The 16,264-nt window shown below is 35.4% G+C and overlaps 1 long non-coding RNA gene across 3 annotated transcripts in view; it reads right to left on the bottom strand.

The window, feature by feature from the left end:
- The window catches only part of LOC144241732 (uncharacterized), a 331,611-nt gene that overhangs the window by 161,150 nt on the left and 154,197 nt on the right, over positions 1–16,264 (bottom strand). For 2 of the 3 annotated variants that reach the window (XR_013338172.1, XR_013338173.1), the window contains one exon: positions 14,577–14,681. The exons of the other annotated variant lie outside the window; for it this stretch is intronic. This is a non-coding gene — a long non-coding RNA (uncharacterized LOC144241732). The remainder of the gene's footprint in view (positions 1–14,576; positions 14,682–16,264) is intronic. 3 annotated transcript variants of the gene reach the window in all.

The following is a 16,264-nucleotide window of genomic DNA, read 5'->3' as shown; positions in this document are numbered from 1 at the left end:
TTCTAAAATTTGTATGGAGCCACAAAAGACCCCAAATAGCTGAAGTACTCTTGAGGAACAAGTACAAACCTAGAATCATGCTCCCTGATTTGAAAATCTATCACAAATCTATACTAATCAAAAGAGTACAGTACTGGCATAAAAACAGACACTTAGATCATGGAATAGAGTAGAGAGTCCAGAAATAAATCTATGACTAGATGGTTAACTCATTTATGACAAATTAGAAAAGAATATACAATGAGGAAAGAGCAGTCTTTTCAATAAATAGTACTGGAAAATTGAACAGTCACATGCAAAAGAATGAAACTAGATCACTATCTTATACCACATACAAAAATTAACTCAAAATGGATTAAAGACTTGAATGTAAGACCTGAAACCATAAAACTTATAGAAGAAAAAATAGGCAGTATGCTCCTTGCATTAGTCTTGATCATGATTTTTTGGATTTGGCATCAAAAGCAAAGGCAATAAAAGCAAAAACAAACAAACGGGGCTACATCAACTAAAAGGCTTGTGCATAACAAAGGAAACCATCAACAAAATAAAAAGGCAACCAATTGAAAGAAAGAAAATATTTGTGACTCATCTATCTAATAAGAGGCTAGTATCCAAAATATATAAAGAACTCATATCACTCAACAAACAAAAAATAAATTTTTTAAAAGTGTACAGTGGATCCAAATAAATATTTTTCCAAAAAAATACATATGACCAATAGGCATATAAAAATACACTTAACATCACAAATTATCAAGAAAATACAAACCAAGACCACAATAGGGTTATCACCTCGCGTCTGTTAAAATGGGTATTATTAGAAGGACGAGACATAATAAATGCTGGCGAGGATGTAACTATTGGTAGTAATGTAAATGGGTGCACTCACTATGGAAAACAGTGTGGAAGTTCCCCCCAAAATTAAAAATAGAACTACCATATTATCCAGCAATTGCACTTCTGGGTATTTATCCAAAGAAAACAGAAACACTAACATGAAAAGATATATGCAGCCCATTTTCATTGAGCATTATTTACAATAGCCAAAGTATGGAAACAACCTAGTATCCATCAGCAGATGAATGGATATATAAAATATATATACCATGGACCCTTGGACAACACAGGTTTGAACTACACAGGTTCACTTACACACAAATTTTTAAAAATAAATATAGTATAGTACAATAAATCTATTTTTTCTTATGATTTTCTTAACAACATTTTCTTTTCTGTAAATTACTTTGTTGTAAGATTAAGGTATATAATACATATAACAAGCTAAATATGTGTTAATCAACTATTTGTGTTACCAGGAAGCTTCCAGTCAAGTAGGTTATTAGTAGCTAAATCTTGGGGGAATCAAAGGTTATACTTGGGATTTCAGCTGCATGGGGGGATCAGTACCCCTAATTCCTGTATTGTTAACTATAGATACAATGGAATATTATTCAGTCATTTAATAAGAAGGAAATTTTGCCATTTGCAAAAATGTGCATGGATCTTGAGGGTATTACACTAAGTGAAATAAATCAGATGTAGAAGAGCAAAATGTGTATGATCTCACATTTATGTGGAGTCTGAAAAAAAAGAAGAAACAAGTTCATAGATACAAAGAACAGATTGGTAGTTGCCCAAGGTTGGGGGTGAGGAGTGGGTGAAATGAATGAAGGGAATCAAAAGGTACGAACTTCCAGTTAGAAGATCAGTGAGTCACGAATACGTAATATACAGCATTGTGACTATAGTTAATAATACTGTATTACATGTTTGAAAGTTGCTAAGAGAGTGGATTCTAAAAGTTCTTATCACAAGAAAAAAATTGCAGTAATTATGTATGGTGACAGATATTAACTAGACTTACTGTGGTGAGCAGTTCACAATATATATAAATATCAAATCATTATTTTGTATAGCTGGAACGAATACACTGTTGTATGTGAATTATACCCCAATAGAAAAAAAAAAAGAGGGATTTGCTTAACAAATGAAAATATAACAATAAAATGAATGCTAAATATCCATTAAAACATATAACAGATCTATATGATTTTATATGAAAAGAAATTTCTGCCATATTTCAAGATAAAAGATTTTAATTACAAAATGTTATCAAACAAATATGCAGTATTAATTGTAATAAAGCTTACATCTACCAAGTGCTTATCACATGCCAGGCACTAAAATACACACCAAGTGCCATGTATGCAAAAACACACATGTGCAAACACATACTCATGTGTACACATGTATATATGCATCAAGCTTTTATTACCTTTGTGGAATGAGATTGCTGGAGCAGAGAGTGCGAGAAGGGAGAGGACTGAAAGATAAAGACGTTCAAGAAGGCTGAGGTTCCCTTACTACTACACAGGGCAGTATTTGCTTTAGTTATTTTTATTGTGGACTATATTTGCTTTATTATCAGGAGAAAAATCAAAGATACTTTCATTTTGAGAGAAAAGGAAATATACGATATTTTGCTCTTAGAAAATAAATTAGAAAAATAAGCTACAACTTTGTATAATTTTATTAAAATGATTTTATAAATTTATTATAAGCTATGTTTTGTAAAATATAACTTTTATAAATTTTTATGCTCTTTATTAAAAAGTATAATTTTAAAAAATTTTTGCTGTATAAATTAGTTTCCTAAATATGGTGTCTTATTCATATTTGTATCTAATATAATTTCTTCACAATTATTAACAAATGGTGGCTCAACTGAATGACAATTTACTTTTATTAGAAAGTCTTGGGAATAATAATGTTTTATAGATTGGGTCTATTAATTAAAAAATTAATGTTATAAAATATTCAGCTCTTAAAAATATGTATTTCTCAGGGGCACCTAGGTGGATCAGTCAGTTGAGCATCCAACTCTTGACTTTGGCTCAGGTCATGATCTCACGGTTTGTGAATTCAATCCCCACATTAGGCTCTGTGCTGACAGTAGGGAGCCTGCTTGGGATTCTCTGTCTTCCTGTCTCTGCCCCGCATGCACTCTCTCTCTCAATAATAAATAAACTTCAAAAAATAAAAATAAAAAAGATGTGTTTTCCATATGCTTATTTAAAATAAGAAACAAAAGTATAATTTTGGTTTTTACGACTAATGTTGCTCTTTGGATATTTAGTATTTTCTTTTATTGTTTATTTATTTTGAAACAGAGAGAGAGAAAGAGAGAGAAAGTGGAAGCAGGGGAAGGGGCAGAGAGAGAATCCCAGTCAGGCTCCACACTTTTAGCACAGAGTCCTATACATGGGCTCTACCTCAGGAAACGTGAGATCATGACCGGAGCCAAAATCAATAGTCTGTCGCTTAACCAAATGAGTCACCCAGGCACCCCTGGATATTTAATATTTTCGAACACAAAAATAGCTTATTCTGTTCCCTTTGGTGAAGTAAAATTCAAGTAAATTTATTAACTACATATTATAAACAAACATATGTATGCGCATACATATTTGGGATATCATTAACATGTATTCTGAAATTGATATATTCTAAGATAAGAAAAATCATTTGTTTTACAAGAAGTACTCCAGCAAATAGTGTCTTATGCCATCACTCCTACAATCCGGTTTTAGGATATATTTGGACTCAAAAACACATAATTAAAATATTTTATCATTTAATAAAACACCTTGACTCAAGGGGGAGAATTATTCACCCAGATTTAAAATATGGAGAATGACAAAAAAAGGGGTCTTAAATTCAATTTTAAAATTCATAAAGGGTCACTATCACAAGAAAAATTCATACCTGAAGTTTTGACATCCTGCATTGTTGTATTGCTACTTTTTTGTGCCAGTTATGTTATGAAATATGAGGGAGATTTTCCCATTCAAACAAATGAAATCAAATAACCTGAAAAGTCCTCACCTCTGTGGGATGGAGGACTTTTTTTTTCCCAACAGTCAGGTGGCTATGTTTCAAGCACCTTCTTGATTAAGGCTTTCAATATTTTTGGAAAAGAAAGACTAAAAGTCAAATAGCATTGCACTAAAGTCACATATGGAAGTGTGTGGATTTGAAAATCACAAATACAACAGATTGAAAGATTCATTATTTGACACCAAGTCACCCTCCTGAATATGATGCCCTTCCTGTGAAAGTGTGTGTTAAACAATAAATCATAATGTTTCTTTTATAAATCCTGCACTCTTTTCCAGGAATACAATGCTAAAATGATTTTGACTGAGTATTCACAGATACGGGGCAGCTGGCCTATTATAACAGGATTATTTTTCATAAGCATACATTGTACTTTTTTGCTACAAGATATGTCTCATCTTTGAAATGAGCCTTAAAAAATGCCATTTTTGGGGCACCTGGGTGGCTCAGTCGGCTGAACATCCGGCTTTGGCTCAGGTCATGATCTCACAGTTGGTGGGTTCAAGTCCTGCGTTGGGCTCTGTGCTGACAGCTCAGAGCTTGGACCCTGTCTTTGGATTCTGTGTCTCCCTCTCTCTCTCTGACCCTTCCCTACTCATTCTGTCTCTCTCTCTCTCAAAAATAAATAAAACACTTTAAAAAACTGCCATTTTTTACTCAGAATTCATATATTCAGTGATTGTAATTTGGAAAATTGTATGAAATATGATCTTTTATCAGTGAAAACTGTTGGGTTACAAAATAAGAAGATACTGAGTGATTGAATGACTAGCTATATTCACTCCTGCTTAATACTAAATAAAGTTAGCTAAAAGAAGAATGAGGTAATCCTCATTATGAATAAGCAGATAAAATACAATTAAGAACTGAGAACACCTACAATGAAAGAAGATATTTTGGGATAGAGATATGAGATAAGTCTTGTTCCCTTGACACTATTTTACAAAGCACTTTGTAATTATTTTGTAAAAATTGAATTCTCTTCTTTGCATGGCCAAAGATTACTTTAAGATTACTTAAAGTAGATCTTTAACAGAAAAATCACCTTGAAGAAGAAAACACTTTGGTTTGTGCTTTCGTGTGTAAGAGCGATTAGACTTTAGCACTCCTACAACACTGCTTGCTAATTGAGCCCTTGGAAGCATCCTATTGGGTTGGTAGTTGTCTAAATAAAAGGTCTGATAGTAATATTTAAATGCCATATTAAAATATTATCATACCTTTTACTAAAAAGTCTTAGAATATGAAAACTGAACCAGAAACCAAGAAGTAACTCTTTGGCACCTGAAAGCACATAAAAAGATACAATAAGAAGGCAGTTTGGGCAATGAATCCCAAAATTTTATGTCTTGTATCCATTTTTTAAGGAGGAAAATAATGGGCATTCCTCAACGTATTAAATGTATAAAACCAGAATTAACCGGATTTTAATCGTCTATATTTCCTTAAAGCTAAGTGTAGTGCTCAGCAACATAAATCCTAGATCACAGGAATTATGAGTGAAAAATGTGCTTACCAACTACTAGTATGACAAAAAGTAGCAAAGACCTATGGAGACTGTAATCTGAATGACTTCTCTGAGCAGGAGGGAAAAGTACACCAATTGTTAGCAATGATATTTTGCATGGGAATATATGGATTGTTCTGTGGTTGTAAGGATGAGGGAGTAGAGATGGGGAGGAGGGGAATGAATTTCTAAAGCAAAGCCATCTCCAAAGAGTTTCTTAGAAGGATTGGTTTAGTTTGTTATCTTGAGATGTGTCTGATTACAAGAATCACCTAGCATACTTGTTAAAAATACTCACAGCAACGTTGCCCCAGTCCCCTTTCTGAATCAGAAGGCTGGAATAACGCCTTTATCTGTATTTTTATAGGTATAAATAAAGTAGATTTAGGAAATCCTTTCCTACTCTCCTTAATTGTTCAACTTTGCTCTTGACCAACATACCTGATTACTAATCATTAAGTACTGAATAAAGAAAACCACCCTCATTCAAGCAAGCAAGATCTATGAGAGAACAGATTTTACATTAATTCAAAGGGCACGAGTCAAAAAGTAGTTAATTTATGTCTTGTTATCTCAAAATTTTTTTAGTTATAATGTTAGTAAAAAGTAATTTCCAGATGTCATAGCATGTTTTCACACTGTTGTTATTTGACATGGATGTGTTTTCATTTAAATAAAAGAATTAAAGAAATATATTTATTGCCGCTTCCCCAGTCTTTATCCCATTTTCCCCAATCTTCTCCAAAACAACAGTTCAATAATTCTCAACATACAGCACTGCTACTTATATAATTAAGATTTTCTGGCTTTCAGTATTTTTGATGATGTGCCCCAGTCATCTCATATTGAGCTTCTGAAGCCATATTTAATTATTGCTTATATGTATTCAATAATGCATATTATGTATTCAATTTAATGAAGCAACCTGTAAATCAGAAATAAATTAGAAAGCACTATTTTGCAATTTTAAAAATGTTTAAAGAAGAGTAACCCCAAGCACAAATAATTTTTCTTTACCATGATTATTAAAAGTCTTTTGTATTGAGTAATTCTCTGAGGATTCTGGTTGACCTTCTTACATTATCACAAGGACGCCAATCCTCCCAATTGTTCCCTTGTTCCCAAGGTTCATGAATCTATCCTTCTTCAGAGGATGAACTCAAATTTGCTCTCATTAGGATGCCAACTGAAAATATTGTCTTAAAATATTATGGCCACATCTACCTCTTAACTTAATGTAACTACTTCCTTAAATCAATGAACTGGACCATGAAAAGGCTACATAGTTGAACTGCGCGAACTTTGTTCTTCATGGACACCTTCACAGAATGTCTATTAATAAGACTTGGGCTTCTGTCAAAGGATCAACCAAGAAACAACACATTACTATTTTTGTTTCAGGAATATATTGTTGAAAACATGACTCATTGTGATCATAAAATGCATAAAAGGTAATTATGTTAGTCCTAATGATATATGAAGACATACCCTCCCCTATAAACCCATACAGGTACAAACGCACCTACACACATATTGTCTCTGATTTCCCTTTTGTCCCTCAGATACTGAGAAAAATCCTGATTCCTATTTCTTTATTTATTACTTTTAAAGTTTTAGAAATAACTCATGTAAGTATTTTGTGGGACCAGGAAGGACTTCCTACTCACTCTCTTCTACTACTCACATTTCTACTACCACCACCAGCACTAGTGCTAACCAACAATCATTTACTGAGCATTTACTTAGAGTTCAATTATCAGATGAAGTAATTATGATCATTTATGTACTACAGATTAAAGTATGAGAGTTTAGATGGGTTAAATAACTGATCTACAGTGTCACCACGAGTAAATGTCAAAGGTATTGAAGCTTGGTCCTAGGTCCTAATTTTTTTTTTTTAAGTTTATTTACTTATTTTTGAGAGAGAGAGAAAGAGCATAAGCAGGGGAGGGCAGAGACAGAGAAGGAGACAGAGAATCTGAAGTCGGCTCCAGGCCCTGAGCTGTCAGCCCAGAGCCCAATATGGGGCTTGAACTCATGAACCATGAGATCATGGTCAGACACCCAACTGACTAAGCCACCCAGGCACCCCCCTAGGTCCTAATTTAATCCCATCCACTAGCCACTGTGGTATGTTATAAAATTTAAATATAATAAATTTAAAGAAACTAGAAAATTCTATCAATTTTGACAGTATAATTATTTGAAATGATAAACAATTGTCATATATCAGTCTTTATTTTCCATTTTTAGTCAGTAATATTTGCATATTACAAACAGAGCTTAGTACTTCGTTGGTTAGGGACCAGGTGTCTTCTTTTTTACTTTATACCATAACAATTCAGGAGTTCAGTCACAGTTGTGAGGAAAAGAATGACAAAAAAATTATCAACTTTCAAAAAAACAACACCTAGTAAACAAAAAGACATTACTCTCGTATTAGTTAACTTACTAGACTGAAATGCAATACTCCTGTTCTGCTTCACGATTAGGTTACATCACCAACTTATTGTGTTAGACCCAAAGTCAAATGGGTAACAGAGAAGTTAGAAGATATCTATAATGAGCCTACCTGACGTGACTCCCCTCTGATTCTCTGTGCCTCCTCTGATCCTAAACCTAATTCTAGGTCACTATGTACAAGAAGTACACTCTATTATTTCTGCCTTAACATAAAATTAGTTTCTTTGTGATGGTCTCCTTTGAAAGATGGATCTGAGAATGCCAACTAGAAGGTAGCCATCTACATTTCCTGCTAGTGGAAAACATAAATTAGGCTGCAGATTCCTGGAATACTGCCATGAAGGCAGGTGGTCCCTTACATTTTTATTCAGGGCTCATATTTCTAAGTGCTGAGAAACCACAATGATAGATGACATGAAATGCATGGCTAGACATTCAAGGAATTAGTGTAAGTCAAGTATTTATCAATTCTCTCTCTTAACATTTGCTTTCTGGAGTTAGAAACTGGATTTTCAGTTGCCCTAGTCTATCAAGTCATGTCATGGTAGACCTCAAAGCTTCGTATGGAATTTTCTATAAGGCCTGTTCCTCATTTCCACGGGGACATGCAGGCTATTCCTATAAATATGAACTATAAAGATTGGCAATTTATACCAGTTTCCTCGACTGTTTATTAGCAACATTGAAACAACAGAAACCAATTGTTTGCCTTGCTTGTATTAGATATATAGTTTAAAAATGTACTTTATTGCTTTACATGTATAACTGAATTTAAAAAAGGTAGCAATCTTCTTTAACAGTTACTTTTATTGGTATAAAAGTGAACCAAGGTTATGGAAGTTCCACATATACCCAATTTGTACAAGGCAGAAATTACCATCAATTATTCCAGCAGCTTATCAATCACTATCAAGTCATGTTGCTTCTTAGCTTCCACATCTAATCAATCATAAATGCTACCAATTGAACTCCCTAACAATTTCTCAGACCTATCCCTTCCCTCCCTCACCACTGACATGGCCATTGTTCAGGCTACATTGTCTCCAGTCCAATTAATTACCATTGTCTCCTACCTGGATCTATGTCTGTCCTCTTCCCAACCATCCTGTATACTACTGTCACAGTGTTATTTCTAAGAGCCAGGCTTAATCATGCCCCTCTCTTGATTAGAAACTTTTAATGACACCTAACAGACTAAAAGGGATAAATCCTAACTGCTTAGTATGTCATACAAGGTCCTTTAAAATCTGCCCTCTGCATACCCTTCCAGGATTACCTCTCATCATTCACCCCATTCCTCTACCCCAGGGATTAGTAAAATGTTTTACACTCAGTAGATAGTCAGATTTTGTTAAATTAATAATTGTTTAAAGACTCTGATATACAGAAAAGTTAAGTAACATTTTTACTGTCTAAACAAGCTGATTTGGCTACCAAATGTTGCTTTACTACTTTTCAAATCCAAAATAATAAAAGAGATATGTATTTATATTGCCCTTTACATGATAACATTCATTAGCTCACACTTTCAAGAGGCAAGTGTTTGGTCCTGAGTAAAATGTCTCCCTCCTTTCAATAAAATAGACAATTAAAACAATGGATAAAAATGGGGTCAGGCTCTGAGTCAAGTTAAGAAGTTGCTCCTGTATTCATATTCTCTAATAGCTTTCTCGGTTTGCCATTCACTGTATAGGCACATCTATTCCAACCATGTCCTGAGAGCTTCCTTGCATATGCTTCCCCTATGGGCCATTTCAGGGAAATTACCAGCTTTCAAGTGAGTTCTTGGAGTAATATGTGGGCTCCAAGCAACTGTGTGCTACTTTACCATGATCCCTTATGTCTTTGACAATTTGCAATTCTATAAATCAAAACATAAACATAATTTTAAAATAATTTTATTCATATGTTCCAACTCTCCTAGGAAATTTCACTGTGCTTAATGCATTTAATAAATCACTAAATAAACCAAATGAAAGCAGAATGTGATATAAATAGATATGAAAGGCTTTCCCTGGATAAAATTTAAGTTTACAAATGAGCCAAGAGACTTGACCAATGGAAAGGAAGCCAGGATGTCTCTAGGGGGAAAAAGGGAGAAAGGGCAATATACAAACAATTGCATATGGTTTCATGTCAAAATGACTCCTGCCTGTTTCCCCTGACATATCGATACAACAGTTAGGCTTTATGTTTCATTTATTCTGAACTTTAGAACCTTTTAATGTTACCCTTTGATAGGGATCATCATATAGTGATAGCATTTCAGGCTCTTGTAATACAGTTCACAATAGTGAATTATGACTCTTTCTGCCTGAACACTTTAAAGCTCTCATTGCTTTTCCTATGTTCTTGCCAGAATCCCCAATATTTTAAAAATGTTCAATAAGTTAAATTGTACAGAAGTTAAAGTACAATACCCGCCGCTGGTATTCAGTGCCAGTATATATTAGAAATTAAGGCTTGTACTATGCTTTCATTCTTCTCTTGAACCTTGAAATCTCCCATTCTGATTTTGTAAAAGTCAAAGGTATAGCCAATTATGTCAATAAATGTTATGAGTATTCTTAAGACTGTTCTTAGAATAATTGATTAAAAATTATACTATGTGGGGGCGCCTGGGTGGCTTAGTCGGTTAAGCGTCCGACTTTCGCTTAGGTCATGATCTCGCGGTTCGTGGGTTCGAGCCCCGCGTCGGGCTCTGTGCTGACTGCCAGCTCAGAGCCTGGAGCCTGTTTCAGTCTGTGACTCCCTCTCTCTCTGACCCTCCCCTGCTCACTCTGTCTCTCTCTCTCTCTCCTAGAAATAAATAAAACATTTGGGAAAAAAAATTATACTATGTGGCAACTTATGGTAAAAACAAAGTCACTGTGAACAAAACTTGAAATACTTTTTTCTAATCATACAGACAGGGAAGGTTCAACCAATTCTTCTTTTATAAACTTAAATGGTAGGGTCACATCAATGAACAATAATACTTGAAGAAAAAGAGAGATAGATCATGGGGAAAGATTTTCATTTTTGTGATATACTTTTAAGTAAAGATTTTGCTGTTTTGGTTGTATTTAAGACTATAAGGCCTAGTACTAATTACATACAAACTAGTTTTCAGAAAGCTACCTAATCTCCACTAACCTTCAACTCCTTAATCTGGTAATGAAAAGCATTGGATTCAAAGATTTGATCTCTAAATGTTCCCTAAAGCTCTTTGTACTTGTAGCATTCTGTTCATCCTGTACATTATTTCTCAATCCCACTGTACTAATTTTCATGTCTGTCAGAAAAATCGTATTTATTTTATTTATTGCTCAGTGTTAAAAGGAATATCTTCTTTGCATGAACTTTGAGGGAACATAACATTTTCCTATCATGCAGAAGGAAGAAGCACAACCCCAGAGAGACAAGATACAACATAAAAACTCTTCCAATGAAGGTTACATATTTATTATGATCATACCTTGAGAATGGGTGATCTGAACTCTTTATTTCTGAGATCAAACAGTTATCTAGAGTGAAGATTGTTTTAACTGGCCTTTCAAGACAATAAAACATATTGAAAGATATATAATGGTTGTATCTAATATTTTTTGTAGTTTTTATTACCAAAAGACTCAGTGCTTTCAAAAAAATGTGATCTAAACAATTGTCACTCCTGGAGTGGGGAAGCACCAGGAAGCTGCTTGATTTTCTACTTAACAAGAACACTTGAGTCCAATTGCTTTCTACTGGATAATGAAAACAAAAACAAAAACAAAATCAAAAACTATATAGTGCAAACCATCTCAGGACATCTGTCCAGTCCATATCATCTTTGAGAAGTTCCTCCCACTGCCATGTAGCAGCCATTTTTTATACTTTGTTTCCTGCTCACAGATGATTGGATCAAGAATGGAAACCCTTACCTAGCAAAGTCAATCCATTGGCTAAGCTGTTACAATCAATACTCTCAATAACTGTGTCAAAAGAGACTAACCATTTGGTCAGTGTGACTCAAGCTGGAAAGCTATGTAACCTAGGAAAGGATACCATTTGCACTTTAAAGTACCAACAGAGGACAGAAGGAAAGAGGAGGAGGGAATAGAGCATGCTATATTTTTACACTTAAGTCGTGTTCTAAAATTTACATTCCAAATAAAGTCTAACTCAATCTAATTTGCTTTTTTTATTCCTTGTAACAAATCCTTCCCTAAGACCCAATGACTCTCAACTTATTCATGATTCTCTCCCTAAGCCTTCTTTTACTGGAGCAATGTGCTATTTAGTTAATGCCTACCAACATTTGCAAAAGCAGAGAAGGGGACTTGGAAGGTATAAAACAGTCTTCTAGGGGTGCCTGGTTGGCTCAGTGAGTTAAACCTCTGACTCTTGATTTTGGCTCAGGTCATGATCTCAGAGTCATGGGACTGAGTCCCACATCCGACTCCACACTGGGCATGGGTCCTGCTTAAGATTCTCTCCCTCTGCCCCTCTCCACCACTAGCACTCACTCTCTCTAAAAAAAACAAAAACAGAAACAAAAACCAAAAACGGTCTTTTAATTCCATACATGATAGGTCTGACCAATTGCATTTAATAAGATTTTTTTTTTCTGAAAAAGATCAATGTCTTTCCCAGTCAACCTTGAGAACTAAAGAGTCCAGAGAGTTACTCTATGCAAATCCTGGATTTTTCCTTTCTCTACCTTCTCTGCAGAGAGTAAGCTCTGGCTCTACCAGTTGCTATTAGAAGGTATCTACTATGTGCCCCTGTGCATCAGCACTCCTGTATCCCTTGGGTAAATTCCTAGAAGTGCTATTACTGGGGCATAGGGTAGCTCTACTTTTAATTTTTTGAGGAACCTTCACACTGTTTTCCAGAGTGGCTGCACCAATTTGCATTCCCACCAACAGTGCAAGAGGGTTCCCATTTCTCCACATCCTCACCAGCATCTGTAGTTTCCTGATTTATTCGTTTTAGCCACTCTGACCAGTGTGAGGTGGTATCTCAGTGTGGTTTTGAATTGTATTTCCCTGATAATGAGTGACATTGAGCATCTTTTCATGTGTCTGTTGGCCATCTGGATGTCTTCTTTGGAAAAATGTCTATTCATAAAGCAGCACTTTCAATAATAGCCAAATTATGGAAAGAGCTTAAATTTCCATCAACAGATGAACTGATCAAGAAGATGTGGTTTATATATACAATAGAATACTATTTGGCAATGAGAAAGAATGAATTCATGCCATTTGCAGCAATGTTGATGGAACTGGAAGGTTTTATGCTGAGTGACATAAGTCAGTCAGACAGATATCATATGTTTTCTCTCATATGTGGACCCTGAGAAACTGAACAGAAGACCATAAGGGGAGGAAAGGGGGAAAAATACATACAAACAGAGATGGAGGGAGGCAAACCACAAGAGACGATTAAATACAGAGAACAAACTAAGGGTGGATGGAGGGGTGGGAGAGGGAAAATGGATGATGGGCATTGAGGAGGGCACTTGTTGGAATAAGCACTGGATGTTGCATGAAAGCCAATTTGACAAAAATTTATATTCATAAAAAAAGAAAGTATGTTAAGAAGTGATGGAAACTAAAACTGATTTACTGATTTGTAAAAGTTTTTTGTTGTTTCTAATTCTTTCCTAAGCCCAGGAAAATATAAAACTATTTTAAAATGCTTTTTCCTTTATACATTTTGATAAATTCACCCGGGAAATGAGTTAGCTTGCACCTGATTTGAAAAAGCATAAGGCACCTGAGTGGCTCAGTCAGTCAAGCCTCTGACTTCAGCTCAGGTCATGATCTCACAGCTCATGGGTTCAAGGCCCGCATCAGGCTCTCTGCTGTCAGCACAGAGCCCACATCAGATCCTCTGTCTCTCTATCTGCTCCTCTCTCACTCATGCTCTCTCCCTCCCTCTCTCAAAAATAAACAAAAAATTTTTTAAAGAATAAGCATAAAAATATTACTTCTGACTTTAACAATTTACCCCTAATTTAAATCCTTTTTTTTGTGTATATCCCTCAGGTTATATGGGTACATCTGGGTATACCAAATTAATTAGAAAAAGCTGAATCATTATGAGTCACTTAGAAAAGGGATTTATAATAGAGTTTTGACCTTACACAAATGCCAAAGCTGGCGAAACAATTTTGAAGACTGCTGCTCTTGAATCTGGTGCTGGGCCTGAAGTCAGCCAGGCAAGCAGTAAGGAAGGAGAGTGCATGCGGATAAACTAGAACTAAAGTCAATCTTTCGTGGCCTCCCACGTTGATGGTGTGGGCGTCTTGCAGGAGAAACTCCTACTCCTCATCCCAGAGCTCAGCCCATGCCTGGCTGGGGAGTCGGGGCAGCTGAAGTTCTGGCAGGAGCTACAGAAGCTTCAGGCCCACCACAGTCCACACCAACAAGGTACACCGACACTTGAGTAGGAGACTTGAATAGGGACGTCCATGAGCCGCTAGCGGAGCGCTGTTCAGGTGCCCTGAACTGGCCTTCCGAGCATAGAAGAACATGCTTCTTGCTTCACTCCTACCTACCACAATTTCACACACAGTGTCTCTTTCTTGCACCTCACATTAACATGGAAGTAGGTAGGCAGGGAATTCTGGAAAATTTATTTCCAGCTTCACTAAACTGACATAATGCAAATCTACCACACTGTGGTCCTTGCTTGTTAACATCATCTTATCAGTGAGAAACAAACAATACCCAAATCTTACCTTCTCCATTATATGACAAGGCATACTCCTGCTGAAGCAAGAAACATTGTAAGATGGCCGAGCTTCAAGTTCCCATGTTTTCTCACAAATTTTCCCACCAGGAACCTGTGTCATAGGTTAATAATTAATGTTAATAACTAATATTGCTAAATTGAATTAAATTTGATTGAATTAGGTGCTTTGCAACCTACAACCTGGTACTTGACCTCATCTCTTCTTTTTATCTGTGTCAGTGTCCCTTGATCATCAAGTCAAGTCCATATTTATTCTTCATTTTCTTTCTCTTCCCAGTTCTTTCTTGAGCAATTGCCAATAATGTACAACATAGTGTAATGTATGATTAGTTCCCATGGCTCTTTAAGTTGTTCAGATTGTAAAGAGAGGGTGTCTGATGACAAACAGCTCGGACTTGTAAAATATCCATCCGAACGGAAAATATGTTACTGGTGTTGTAGTGTACTTGTCTGAAGACATAAATACAGCACATCCTTCATTTTACACTTCAACTATTTGCAGAGCTTTTGCAGGTTGTATAGTTCATTTTTCATATGAGACAAATCCACTTGTCTCCTACCATTAGTGAGCTCTGCTTTCTTCCACAGTTTCTTCTTATTTGGACCCTCATGAGACTATACAAAAGCTATGCACTCTCCGCTAAAAAAATAGAAATAAATATACATGTATACAATTTTAGAAGAGTCGGTTACCCTCTAGAGCTTCTCTTCAAGACTCCCTGAAACACTCATCCACCCCAAATCAAGAAATCCTATTTTTGTTTAATGATGATGGTTATAAGGAATATGTGAAATCCCTAGGATATCAATTCAAATGTATCTTGCTACATTGAAATCCCCTAAGAATGGGGATGCCCATACTGCATTTTTTAAAGACCTATGAAGATCTACACTAGGCAGCGACTGTCATTTTAAAACTGTTTTGGGGTTTAAAGTTTGTCTCCCTCCATCCAAACTGTGTCTTATATTTTTGTTATGGTGTGATCACCCATCTGGTTTTCTAACAAAATCTTTTGCACTTAATTGATGCCCATGCATGTATTTTCATACATTTTAAATGACCAAATAGTAATGGGTATTTTATTCTTTATGAAAATGTTTTCAAATTTTCTAATCCTATTTTCCATTCGGTCCATGGGCCTCAACGTTATTTTCATTCCCATGTGGTGCCGATCGAATATCAAGGTTTGGGCCCTGGAGACAATCCTGAAACAAGGAAGAGATTTCGGTTTTAGTAACTAAACACACTTACATTTGGAAAGTAGTTTTCCACAATTAAAAAAAAAGTCCAGTTTACATGGAGAATTTTTTGGAACCTACACACATCTGTATAGATGGTCCATCATCTAAATCACAAAGTGAGGCTCTGATTTTTAATTTGTCCTGGCATGAAACTGAGTGTAACATCTGTTTTGCACATGTTTCACCTTTTTACCCGTTTTGCTCATTATGATAGTTTTTCTACCTAAAGGTTTCCAACTGCAAATGTTTTGAAATCTTGATCCTTTTTCTTAAAGATAAGAAGCTTTTAAAAATCAGTTTACTGTGCTTAAAACTCAGTAAAAATGATATACGATCAAAGTGAGGAAATCCATCCATTTGAAAAAATAGAATAATTTATATAGCTTTGTCTAAAACTGGGTTCCCTTTAGCTAGGCAGTGAGGGGAGATATA

This window comes from Crocuta crocuta, unplaced genomic scaffold, assembly GCF_008692635.1.
Source record: "Crocuta crocuta isolate KB4526 unplaced genomic scaffold, BGI_CrCroc_1.0 scaffold17, whole genome shotgun sequence".
NCBI classification, from domain to species: Eukaryota; Metazoa; Chordata; class Mammalia; order Carnivora; family Hyaenidae; genus Crocuta; species Crocuta crocuta.
The sequence above is the reverse complement of the archived record's forward strand: the minus strand, read 5'-3'. Positions and strand labels throughout refer to the sequence as shown.